Source organism: Bactrocera latifrons, unplaced genomic scaffold (genome assembly GCF_001853355.1).
Source record: "Bactrocera latifrons isolate USDA-ARS-PBARC rearing strain unplaced genomic scaffold, ASM185335v1 scaffold_34, whole genome shotgun sequence".
Classification (NCBI taxonomy): Eukaryota; Metazoa; Arthropoda; class Insecta; order Diptera; family Tephritidae; genus Bactrocera; species Bactrocera latifrons.
Genome location: NW_017536979.1, coordinates 668,555 through 681,175, shown reverse-complemented (window position 1 = coordinate 681,175; position 12,621 = coordinate 668,555). Strand labels below are relative to the sequence as shown.

At 38.2% G+C, this 12,621-nt stretch overlaps 1 protein-coding gene and 1 long non-coding RNA gene across 2 annotated transcripts in view; one reads left to right on the top strand and one right to left on the bottom strand.

The window, feature by feature from the left end:
• Nucleotides 1–12,621, bottom strand: part of LOC108971367 — a 46,910-nt gene that overhangs the window by 18,056 nt on the left and 16,233 nt on the right. The gene's annotated exons all lie outside the window — the stretch shown is intronic.
• Nucleotides 12,042–12,621, top strand: part of LOC108971369 — a 5,438-nt gene continuing 4,858 nt past the window's right edge. Inside the window, exons 1-2 of the long non-coding RNA XR_001993546.1 lie at nt 12,042–12,130; nt 12,185–12,265. This is a non-coding gene — a long non-coding RNA (uncharacterized LOC108971369). The remainder of the gene's footprint in view (nt 12,131–12,184; nt 12,266–12,621) is intronic.

Below are 12,621 nucleotides of genomic sequence, written 5' to 3'. Positions count from 1 at the left end.
TTACTTGCCCTTCTTCTTTATAGGCGAAGACACCGCTTATGCGATTATGCCATATTATTATAGTTACGTAAAATAATATTTTGAAACAACTTCTAGGCGCTTGCGCACTGAACTATTTAAAAACAAATTTTAAGAAACTAAAATTTCCAGATTTTTGAATTTCAATCAGCGTGCAAAATTTCCAAACCGTGACTTATTGCGAAACAAATTCTTGCGATCATTTATCAAAAATAATTGAAATAATGGCAATTCCGCGCGGAACTCGTTTCGATCAATAAGCATAGAATCGGTGCAAAATGCCAAGCTTATTGGTCATTTCCAATTAAAAATAGAAAAATAAACAACTATGGCAAATCACTCATATTATCATATTAGCGCTCAAGGCGAATCCAATTTTCAAAGAGACACAATGGCGCAACTAATGTGACACACACACACACAAGCGCACTCACAAAGTGGCACTGGAATTGGAGCAGACGGTGGCGGAGCCAATTAGCCCGCCGCTAAGCTAATAGAGTATGGCAAATGGCATGCCAATGGTGAAACGATAACAAAAATGGTGCAAGTGGTAGATACCACGTGACTATGACAGGCGCTGACTGTTTTTTAACGGTTTGTTGTTGGAAATTGAATGCGGCGCTCTTAGAGTGGCTGTCGCATGCCAGCAGCCAAGAAAATCCGCCGATGCCTGCGCTGATGTACGACAGTTCGCTGGTTGGCAGTGAAAGTGGCGTGTTTCGAAGCGGTTAATCGGGAAGTCAGATGCGGCAACGAGACGTCTGCGTTGTATCGACATACGAGTATAGGGGTGTGACGTTGCTGCGGCTGCAGAAGTTCAGAAAACATAAGCGCTACTCATTTATGCTTTGATGTGTTACGAAACTTGCGGCCGCCTTCGCTCGTCTGTATTATTGAACATAATAAGCACAAAAACACAACAATGTTTTTGAAGTCTGACAACACCTTGGCAGTCGCAGCATTGTTTAATAGCACCACTTGTTGCGAACACAACAAAAATGCACGGAGCAAAGTGGTTCGCCTTAAGGCAGCAAATCACGAGCGCACCGCCAGCAACCGGTTCGCGGCAAAGCGGGCAGGGCGCCGAGAATTTTTCGCGTTTGAAAACACACACAACAATAGCAAAGCGGCTAAGCGGGCAATTACATAAACAAGTGCGGCTGCCGGCGAAGGCTGGCACAACGAACATGAAATTCACAAAGAAAATGCTCGGCTCAAAATTAAATATGAATTTTGTGCTGCCCATAAACAATGTGTGACAGCAACAGCACAACAAACACTGTAGCACTGAGAAGCATGCGAAAAATGTCAACAGCCGGAGAGTCGACATTTCAAATGGACTGACATGAAAGAACAAAGCGAATGCTTACTTGCAGGTGATTTGCCACACAATCGCTCCGAATTGGCCGTCCGTCCGCCATAACTGCGCAAGGCGATTTAAGCATTATACAACAAATACACCCTATACTTGTGTGTGTGTGTGTGCAACATTGCGTCATGGCAGAATTTATGGCATGCCATTACACAAGCGGCGGCCATAAAATAAACTCGCCGAAAAATATATGGCGAACATAAAATTAATAAAATTTACTTTAATCGGCCGTTAACTGTGGCTTATGTGTCCGCGAACAAAAGACTCAAGCAACAAACTTGCCGCATAAAGGCAAAAGCACTTCGCTGGCTGCCACTTGATGGTCGCATCAAAAGCGCATGGCGATAAATTCGGAGACATGCGTGAAAATCATTAACTGGCCACCGCGGTTTGACAGTTGTGCGCGCGTGTATGTGTGTGTGTGTGTGCAATTGATTGCATAAATTCTTTGCGAGCGAGCGGCCGTGTGTGTAAAAAATACATTTTCCCACAGCAGCAAGAAAATATGAAAATAGTTGCATAAGCGGTGCCTGAGAACCAGCTCAGAGGCACCGCCAGAGTGCTCATAACTGCACAAAGTAATTATATAGTTTGAATAATTTGATCTCGCTTGCTGCTGGAGCGCCTTGTGGCTGGTGATTTGCACATATTTTTAGGAAAAACGCGTTCGCCATACATTTTGTTGTTGCCAGAATTCGGCTCGCGTTTTATTACCAGAAAATACGCCAAATTTGTTGCTTAAAGCTAAAAAATTGCCGATATTGAAAGCGAAACCGAAAACAAATCAATTTTTGTTTTGGAAACTGTAACTAACGCTTTTGGTGAGAATCGAAACCATGTCGATATAATGAAATATAATATCATTACCCCAACAAGCCAATAAAAGAGTATATAGTGCTTAGTGGAGAGGAAGGCCAAATAGTGAAATTTAGAACTAGTCTGCAAATAACAGTTTGTTCAATAAGTTTTGTCATTTGAAATAAAAAACACAATTTTATGATTCAAATACGCTTTATTAGTAAATATATTCTCCCTGAAGATTAATACACTTCTTATAACGATCCTCTTATCTGTGAGAATCTGGAGGGTCTGCAAAATACGCTTCAACAGCCGTTATGACCTCTTCATTTGATGAAAAACGCTTGCCACGCATATATTTTTTGAGTTCTGAAAACAAATGGAAGTCGCTGGGGGCCAAATCTGGTGAACACGGTGGATGCTCCAACAATTCGAACTTTAATTCATGGACTTTAGGCCTTGTCAAAATGCGCTTGTGGCACGGTGCATTGTCTTGATGAAAAATAGCTTTTTTCTTCTGCAAACCAAGTCTTTTTTTCATGAATTATTTTCTTCAACTGGTCCAAGAAAAAAAATTAATTGTTTTACCAATTTGCAAGTAATCCACAAAGGAAATTCCTCTCCCATTCCAAAACACTGAGGCCATAACTTTCTCGGCCGATTCCCTGACACGAACTCAATTCGAAGCCGAACAACCAGGTTCACACCATGCTTTAGCCTCTTGTTTTGATTCAATATCATGATGCTCGACCCAAGTATTATCCATAGTATTTAATCGACGCAAAATCCTTTTTAAAACAATAAATCTCAAATTGTTGGAAACAAATATTTCTATTGATTTCTGAGCTTAATTCTTTTCAACTAATTTATAAAAAATAAATGACTTGATTATTTTACATTACATTAGCCACAGCGCGTATCACTTGCAATCGCTTATGGAATTTAACGGTACCCTTAATTTGATTTTCATTTCGCTTCGCAAATGATTCGTTTACCAGCGGTTTGCTGTTCACCGCCAAAACATTTTTCGCAATCAAAATCACTTTTGGTCCCATAATTGCAACTCCAGCCAGTTTTGGTAGCGCGACGCACAGCACACACACACACGTCCATGCGGTCACCAATAAAACGCCTGATCGGCAGCCGCAGTCGTGCTGTCGTCGCAGTCACTTTTGGTCAGCGACTTTTGGGTGCTCAAAAATTCACTTTCACTTGCAACTCCTTGTGTGTATTTGTGTGTGTGCATACACTTAGCTCAGCACGTCAATATGTAATTTAGTTAAAGTGATTTGTAAAAATCGAATTTCGGCGGCGGTTGCGGCGGCGACAAACACTAGACGCGCAGCGCCCGAAAGCGAAGTGAAAAAAGAAGAAAATGCTTGTTGATTGCTCGCTTCATGCCAGGCTGAGTCACCTAACATATCTACAACAACACTGGATCATTGGCGGCTCGCGCTGAGCCGGTTCCCGCTTGGCCACCGCAGAAAGTGAGATTTCATCCCGTGGATTTTCGTAAATTTGTAATTAACATTTTCTAATTGTTTTTTGTGTTTCTTTTTTAGACGGCATTTTACTTTTTCTATGTAAATGTCTGTGGTGTTAAAATCAGAAATTTGTAACTCGTTGATTTGACCCTAATTAATGCCTTTGTGCGATAACAAACTCAAAGTATCTTGTCATTTCCTCAAGTAAACTCGAACTCGAGCTATTTCTTCACCGAATATATTCAATCTTTATGTGGCTCGTGCATTACTAGGCCATATGAATGTCTGTTTGTTTCTTAAACATTCAACAAAATGATCTCGAGCCGCTTGCTTCAATGTGATTTGCTCATAATTGATCGCCCGAAATTTAGAATTGATTTATCGAGCGCAAGGCCAGTTAATTCGTTTGCCAAATTTTATTGATTTTAAATTCATGTTTTTGTTGTCTTTTATATTTACTAATTCTACAATAATTTCGCGTTGGAAAAAGCAATCAAATTAAATTGCGAGTGATTGTTATTCTTGGTTATAATTAAATTAAGTTAAGAAATAACAGATTATAATCTGAGAGTTAGTATAACAATTATCGGTCGATTTTATTCGGTAATAAAGCCAATATTAGAAAGGAAGAATAACGGTGCTTGTGGTTTTATTCAATTAATTATCAAAATTAAGACAATATTCATTAATATACAATAAATATGTTGTAAGAACCAGACTATCAATTCCCACGTCAAGTTGCCGGCTTACTCGGCCGGCACAATTTTTCTTACCGTAGGCAAAAAATAGTAAGACTTTTTAATTAAAATTTCGCCGAAAACCCCGAAATTTTGTGTGCGGAATCAAATTTTTATTGCAGAAACATTTAGAATACTGGAGAAGGCCCTCTTATAATTGTTTGTTGCGAACAAGTGTTTTTGATTGCTACAAATTATTCAAGGAGGGTCGAGAACTGACGCTGACGATGAATACGTCAATAGAATAAAGCAATTGGTGCTTGAGAATTGTCAATTAACAGTTATCAGCAGCTGCGAAAACCATTTTGAGACAGCATTTTGGCTTAAGAAAATTAAAAGCACAATTGGTGCCAAAAACTCGAAATTTCTTCGAAAAACAGCGTCGCCTTGACGTCTGTTGTTGTTGTTTCGACTACCAGGATCTCATGAAACGTATTATTAGTGGCAATGTGTCATGGATCTATGTTTACGACCCGAAAACAGGCGACTGGTCGCCGAATATCGTGGCAAAGCTGAACCGAAGCCGAAAAATCCACGTCAAAGCAGGTCAAAAATCAAGCGTATGTTGTCAGTTTTTCGATTATCACACTCCGAATTCTTTCAGACCGGCTACGTTGTCAGCAAGAAATGTCGTAAAAAAGAGGCCGGAATTGTGCGTCAACAACAGGTGCTGTTTGCACCATGATAAGGTAGCGTAGCAGTTTTTACCCAACATTTTCAGCCGATATCGTGCCGCAACCACCGTACTAGCCTGATTTAGCTCCATGTGACTTCTGGCTATTCAGCTAACTGAAACGAACGCTTCAGGGAAGCCGTTTTGCGTCAATTGAAGACTATTATTTGTCTGTCTGAAGTTCTGCCTGTGCAAAGCACAAGCTCTACTTTGATGTTATACTTCAACTATGCTTGAATTATTTATCGCAAAACAAAGCACTGAAATAGAAGGAATTCAAAGTAATGATCTATTTTAATAGAGAGAGTTTGTATTAAAATTTTACTCAATTTCAAGAAATACTAACGGCAATAGCATTGAACTCTAAATGGTTTAAATACGTCTTTTAGTTAGCACTGAAGTTTGGAAACATAATTCTCAGCCACTTTAGTTCATATTTGGGTAATACAAGTATAAATCTAACCTACCCGATAGATGGCGCTATGGTCGAAATGCATACTTCTAGAGGCCATAGCTGGTACGTTCTTTTATGAATTAGTAATGTGTGTGTGCCAACATCAATTTTTATTATGCCAAATATGATAACGCTAAATTGACAGTCAAGGTCATCCTTACTTTGTATCGAGAAGAAGATTCAAATGCCAAAAAGTTAGAGACATTTCAGTTTGATGGAGAAATATAAATTAATCTTTTCGTATAATGATAGGTGAGGTTAGGTCATACTGGCCGGCTGTAATATCATAAATAGGAGGTGTACTAGTGTCACTCTCACACCAGTTTCCATCCACTTACATCATAGTTACCATACTTATGCCCGGCTTTATGTGATGACAGTAGGTTGTGAGCTGTGATTACACCAACAATCGTCCTTTCGAGACTGTGTGATTAAAAAGCATGCGTTTTTTCTTTCGGAGCTCTTCTATATGATCTTGGCAATCAGGATATCCTTAATATATTCCATTTCGCCCTTAGCGACTTTCGTATTACCTGTTTTGGTTCGGTAGGCAGGCCGATGGCACTTTTGGCAATCTCATTAGCTCTTTCGTTCCCCATTGTACATGCAGCCACTTTCCGGCAGCCAGCAGACATCTACCGCCTCCCTGCTATACTATATTATGGATACTCTCTTAGTTTGCTATTAAAAAATTCTTCCCAGATACTTAATATGCTACTTAATTGTTAACGTAACCTCGTAGAGCCTCGGCGGTTTCTATTAGCGAAATTTCCTTGTAAAGAGTATCATATCTGTCTTATTGTTGACAATTGTATTATTGGGAACATTGCTGTTTGCTCCACTTATCTCTAAAGGGTCACCCAGTGCATGTTCTTTATGCCTTACTGCCATTTCTACATACATATATTTATAGTTTGCGAGTGAAGTGCAGTCTCCGTGAGTAATCCAAAAATCTTCTCTCTATTATAGGCGTCAGCAATTTTGCAAATGTCTTCAGAAGGAGGGCATTAGACTTACTTTCGAATAAAGTGGAGCGGACTTTGGCCGCCTTCGGTATGAATACAAGCCTTCCTCAAAGGATTGGTGCATAGTTAAGTTTTAAACATCTTTTGTATATTGATCCAGGGACCAGCTGAAAATTATCCCCACCATACCTGATATTTTAATGCTTCGAAGCTGTTGATTGTCCAAAGTATTTTGCCTTTGGATAGCATATTTGTGGAGTCGTACTCTACGCAATCTCTTACTGGTTGGAGATCTGTCAAAGGTTCGATTTACACATAAAACAGATTGTTGTGAAATTTGACTTCATGTGAGGCTGCTTTGCCCCCTTGAACCTTTGAAGTACTTTTCGAGATATAATTAGTTTTCAAGGGGCGGATCATAAACCCACCCCAAACTATTAATTAGTGCCTCCGTGTTACGTTAATAGTAAGCATTATGGCATTTCGACACCTTTCTCCTTTGAAACTGCAAATGAGTGCGGCCCCTCAAGCAAATTAGCCAATTTGCCGCGATCGCGTGCAATTTTTGCCAAAGTGCGAAATCTCGTCAATAATAATTAGCAAATCGATTGCGTTTAATGACCTCACATAGTACCAGCCCCACCAATGCAAAAACAAAGCAAAGCAACAACAGCTGCAGTTAATCACCTTAAAGCTTGCTGAGTGAACTAATCGCTGGCATTTAAGCGCTTCAAAATTCATTATTGCAATGCACCGATTTCGCACGTGAAGCGTGAAGCTTTAATTGCAACAATGCTGCAGAGCAAAAACAACAACTAGGCGCATATTACCAATTACAATGCACTGCTTTATGGTTAATAAATAGATTGGCTTTGGTGGCTAATGCGCGCCATCAGCGGCGCAGAAAATGATGAAAATTGAATTGTGCGCTTTCGAAAATTCGCACAATCAATTCGGTAATGTTACGTAATAGTTACTTGAAGTGGCAATGCAACCCTCTACACAAATTAAACGAATAGCAAAAACAACAACAATAACATTTAAATGCATTAGAGATAGCAACGCAGCTCAAAGTACAAAAGACTTAAGCAGCGAACTCGTTGGTGGCCGCTGCTGACTTCTGAGTGCATTTGCATAATTTTCCGCAAGCTTAACGAAATTCAAAAACACCGCACAAGAGAATTCAACTTGTGACAACACAAATATATATATATATAATATAGTCTTATAGACTATAAGGAAACATATGCGAGTGAATAAATTAGTTAACATTAACTCATCTGCGCGCAGGCGAAGAAGACACGTAATCAAAGTTGTACAACAACCTAATGGAGCTTTCAAAAGCTCGCTGGCATATTTTTTTACGCAAATTTACATGTCCATTGTGCCCGTTTACCAAAGAAAATTGACTATAAATGTGATATACTGCAGACGTCTTCAGCTGTTCGTGGCGGCAACGACACGCATGCGCACAACAACAACAAATTATGTGTTGTTTTGCGCTGAAAATGGTATCTAATGACTTGCAGCTGCGCAGAAAAGCATCTTTTGCTAAAAAGTAAACAAACGCACAGCAAGAAATAATATTTTTAACAGAAGCTCGAAGTGGCGGAGTTGCCGTGAAGAGTAGGGAAGATGCAGTTGCGTGCAAAATGTGGTTGCATAAGTAACTGTCGTTGTAAGTTGCATAAAAGAAGGATGTGCACACGTTTTGATACCCACTAAAAATGAAAAATAGCTCATTGGTTTTTATATATGCATATATAGACGAAAAAGTCTTTTCGTATTTTGCTAATAAATGTCGTATATCTCAGTAGTATTGAAAAGTAGTATTGAAGAGATGAGATTTTAAGCTTCATTTAACAAAAAAAAAATTATATTCGGAAAAATTTAAAAAAAGTTACAGCTGTTCAAAAATGAGTGAAAATAATGCAGAAATTTGCCATATTTTGAAATTTTTCTATAAAAAAGGGAAGAATGCCACGCAAGCCACCAATGAAATTTGTGTGTTCGTGTAGCACAACAATGGTTCGCTCGCTTCCGTTTTGGAAATTTTTATATGAAAGATTCACCTCGCTCTGGTCGATGAAATTATGGAAAAGATCGATCCAGATCGTCACATAAGCAGCCATGATATCGCTAAGGCACTTAACCAAACGAGTTTGAACCGTTTAAAAAAGGCTGGCTACAAAAAGATGCTCGATATTTCGGTACCACATGAATTGTCTGTGAAAAGTTTAATGAACCGAATTAACATCTGCTATTCTTTGCTGAAACGAAATGAAATCGAACCATTTCTGAAGCAAATGGTAACAGGAGACGAAAAGTGGATCAGATAAGAGGATAATGTGTGAAAGATTTATGGTCCAAGCGTGGTCAAGCTCAAAAAATGGTCGCAAAGCCAGGACTGACGCCTTGAAAGGTTATGCTGAGTGTTTGGTGGGATTGAAAAGGTATCAACCACAATGAGCTGCTCCAGCCTGGCCGAACCATTGTTTCTACTTTTTGCGACACTATTTTTGATGACTCGGTAGAAACTGGGAGAGTTTGGCTGGAAAGTTTTGATGCATCCACCATATAGCCCTGACTTCGCACCATCGGACTACCATTTGTTTCGGTCAATGCAGAACTCTCTTAATGGAGTAAAGTTGGCTTCAAGAGAGGCCTGTGAAAATTACTTGCCGCAGTTTTTCGCCGAGAAACCAGAAAAGTTTTACAATGATGGATTAATGTCTTTAGCGGTAAAATTTCAAAAAGGAATCCACCAAAATGGTATTAGGTCTACAATATTGCTTCCGCCGTTGTTTTATAAATTTAAGGCTTTATTGTATAAAGACGGTCCAAAAGTGTTTTTCCATTCCCTCAAAAAGTAATGCTTAATTAACACACGAAATGCTTTATCATCCATTTTTTTTGTTAAGTTAAAAATTCTATAATTTTTTAATACCTAATAGAAATCATGTAGATGGTAGTAGTAGAGTAATAGTATTAACTATGTGTGTGTCAGCTTCAGTAAAGCGTGGACGGGTCCTCAGCCGCACTTTTCTTGGAATTAAAAGAAAAGAAAAGCAAAATTTCACGCAAAGTTTGGAATGCAAACAGATCTCTACAAATATTTTGTTGGGTTAGTGTAGACACAAATGTCCAAGATCGATAAAAAACGATTTAATCGACCAGTGCTTGACCCTAGAGACATCTATTGGAATCTATTGGAAAACGGAGGAAGCAAAGTTGTAGATCATACATATTTGGTTCTTCGGTTGACTAAAGTTCAATATAAAAATAAAAAATAAGTTGAAGTTTGATGAGAAATACGAAGAGACTTTTTAGACTACCAAATATTCTGTATTCGTTTTCTTTTCAATGTGTTCTGAGTAAGTTTTTTTTTGGTAACTTATAATTTTAAATTATGTAAATTTTTCGCGATGAAAAAAAATTTTTCTGAGTAAAGTTCTTATAAAAAAATTATGTTCCTAAAAAAACTAAAATCTCAATTATTTCATGCAAATATTTGCAAAATTAAGTGTATTTTTAAATTACAATTCAAGATAATTTTAAATGTTCATAACAGATGGCAACCCTCTAACAAATAATATTTCTACTGTAAATCTCACCTCACATTTTGTTAACTTACTATTTGAAAAGTTAAATTCTTTCAGTCAGGTGGCAACGCTGTTTTGAAAAATATTCTAAAGCTCTCTCCTTGGACTTTGTGAGGTTTCGCTATTTCTTTATCCTTTTATGATTATACATTATCAGTACCAGAGAATTTCTTTACAAGGTACTTGCAAGTCCACACACATACATACATACTCATATGTAAGTTACATATTTATGTGCGATTGCCATCGTGTCTTTTTTATTGCAAAACTAACTTGTTCGCCGAAACTTGCTTGTAATTCACAACGCTGGCGCGATATCTCAAGCAAAGCCGGCTTGAAGCGACGAACGGTGTCTACAAGCCGTTCTTCAACACCACACGCTGACTTATTATCGCAATTGCATCGACAATTTCGTTGTTCTGATGCGAAAGCTGGTTGTTGTTGCTATACAAACTTGTCTTTTTACCGTTGTTGCTGTTGTTGCAGCTGATGACGGCAATTGCTGGGAAAATGAGCTAAGCGCGTAATGTATTGAATTAAGTGACGCGAGTTTTTTATTACCAGAGATGTTCCACACACACACACACATACATACACACCGTTATGGTGTCACGCTGAAGCGGGTGTGAATGCAACAAACACACCAAAACGTCTTTTGACACACATAATCGCAAGCAAAGCCACAAAGATTAACGCGGAGCCTTAGCAAATCTTCCATACACCGAAACACACATACGCAGTTTGGATGTGTCTGTGTGTGTGTGTGTGTGCAAACTCCAAAACACGGCAGATGACTTGTCGCGCGCAGCTTCAAGTGCTGTAACTGTGAAATGTGACACCGTTGCATTGTTACGAGTGCATGCCGTGTTGCAGCAGCAGTTGCAAACTGACTCTGTTGTTGTAATATACTTTATTTACGTATTTTTGTTATTTCTCGGTGGCAGCACTTTGTTGTCAGACTATTTGTTTGTTGTTGTACTGTCAGTGGGACATGACGTCACCGCTAGTTTTATTAATTGGCTTGTTACGCCTGCCAGTTCGCTGTTTCCAGCTTGTTAACATTTGCTATCATGATGCAACATGCGGCAGATCTTCTTCTCGCCATTATCAGCGATCTGCGGCGACATTCGTTATGTCAAGCGCCCCTCTGGTGCCTTTAGTCATACTAAAGGCATTCATTTCAAGCTTTCAGTAATTAAATCATGAAAAAAATAAAAAAAAAAAAAATTCAAAAAAAAAAAAAAAAAAAAAAAATAAAAAAAATAAAAAATATAAAGATACTTTCCATCTCCTTAAAATACTTTAAAAACTCTGTATCGATCTTTAAGAGATCCAAGTTTCTTACACAGAGTTTTGTACGTCATTTGTTGCTCTTATAGCTTACTCAATTTCAAGAACACCGTTAAACAGATCGATAAACAAAACAAATATCCGATTACTAATAATTTCGGTATTTCACATGCAAACAATTGTCTCGAGTAACAAATGTGAATATTCAAATTGGCGGCTATTGACAACGCTCGCCGCTGCGAAACAACAAAAACAATGCTATTGCGTGTTTATTTAAATCTCAATACTGTACGTTATCGGCAATTATGAGCGGTAAAAATACTGCGCAGCTGTCAGATCTTGAAAATACTTGTGTTTGTGGAAGTAAATACCAACTAATTACGCAGCTCGCGGGCAAAAATAACGCCGTTCGAAGAGCCGAAGCGAAGCAGACACATTTCAAGTGCACAAGGCCAGCACAGCAAAATTGATGTGAAATTCGTGTGTATGTGCGGCTGACAGGTGCGATGAAGGTATTTTTGCTTCAAATGCCAAATTTATTTATTTTTGTTTAAAAGTTTTGAATATTTTTCAATCAAGCAGCTTTTGGCTTGCGCTTTTCAGGCAATTTTTATTATTAATTATATGTTTTATTTTTATGAAATTTATTTATTATTTATTCTCTAAGGCTCGTTGGCAGAAAACCTGCTTTTTACAATGGACTTTTCAGCTAAAACTTCAAGGAAACCATTAATAAGGTAATAACAATTATGTCCGTGTTAACGAGTTAAATAAAAAATTCTTTACAACAGTCGCATATATCAATGACATTACCTCTTTAGTGCGATAATCTACAAATCCTAATTGAAAACACTGAAGTATAAAGCTACAAGGTCAGCAATTGATGTTTAAAGCAATATTTTTGTAGAATTGTTTGAAAAATGGGTAAGGTTATCGAATAGTTTGATTTGTAWMACAAAAAAAAAAAGAAGTTTTTTCAATCAGATTATTATTCCTAGCATTTGACAAATTTTGAATTCAAATTAAGGGTATGTTTTTTGTCAAACTAGTGTCTTAAAGTGAAAGTGAATGATGCCCAGATCATACTAAAATTATGGAGAAAACATTTCTCGGGCCTGATGAATGGCAGTGAAAGCACAACGCCAGGAGAAGGCGAACCCGATGCCCCAATCGACGACGATGGAGCAGACGTTCCATTGCCCGACCAAGAAGAAATTCGAATAGCAAT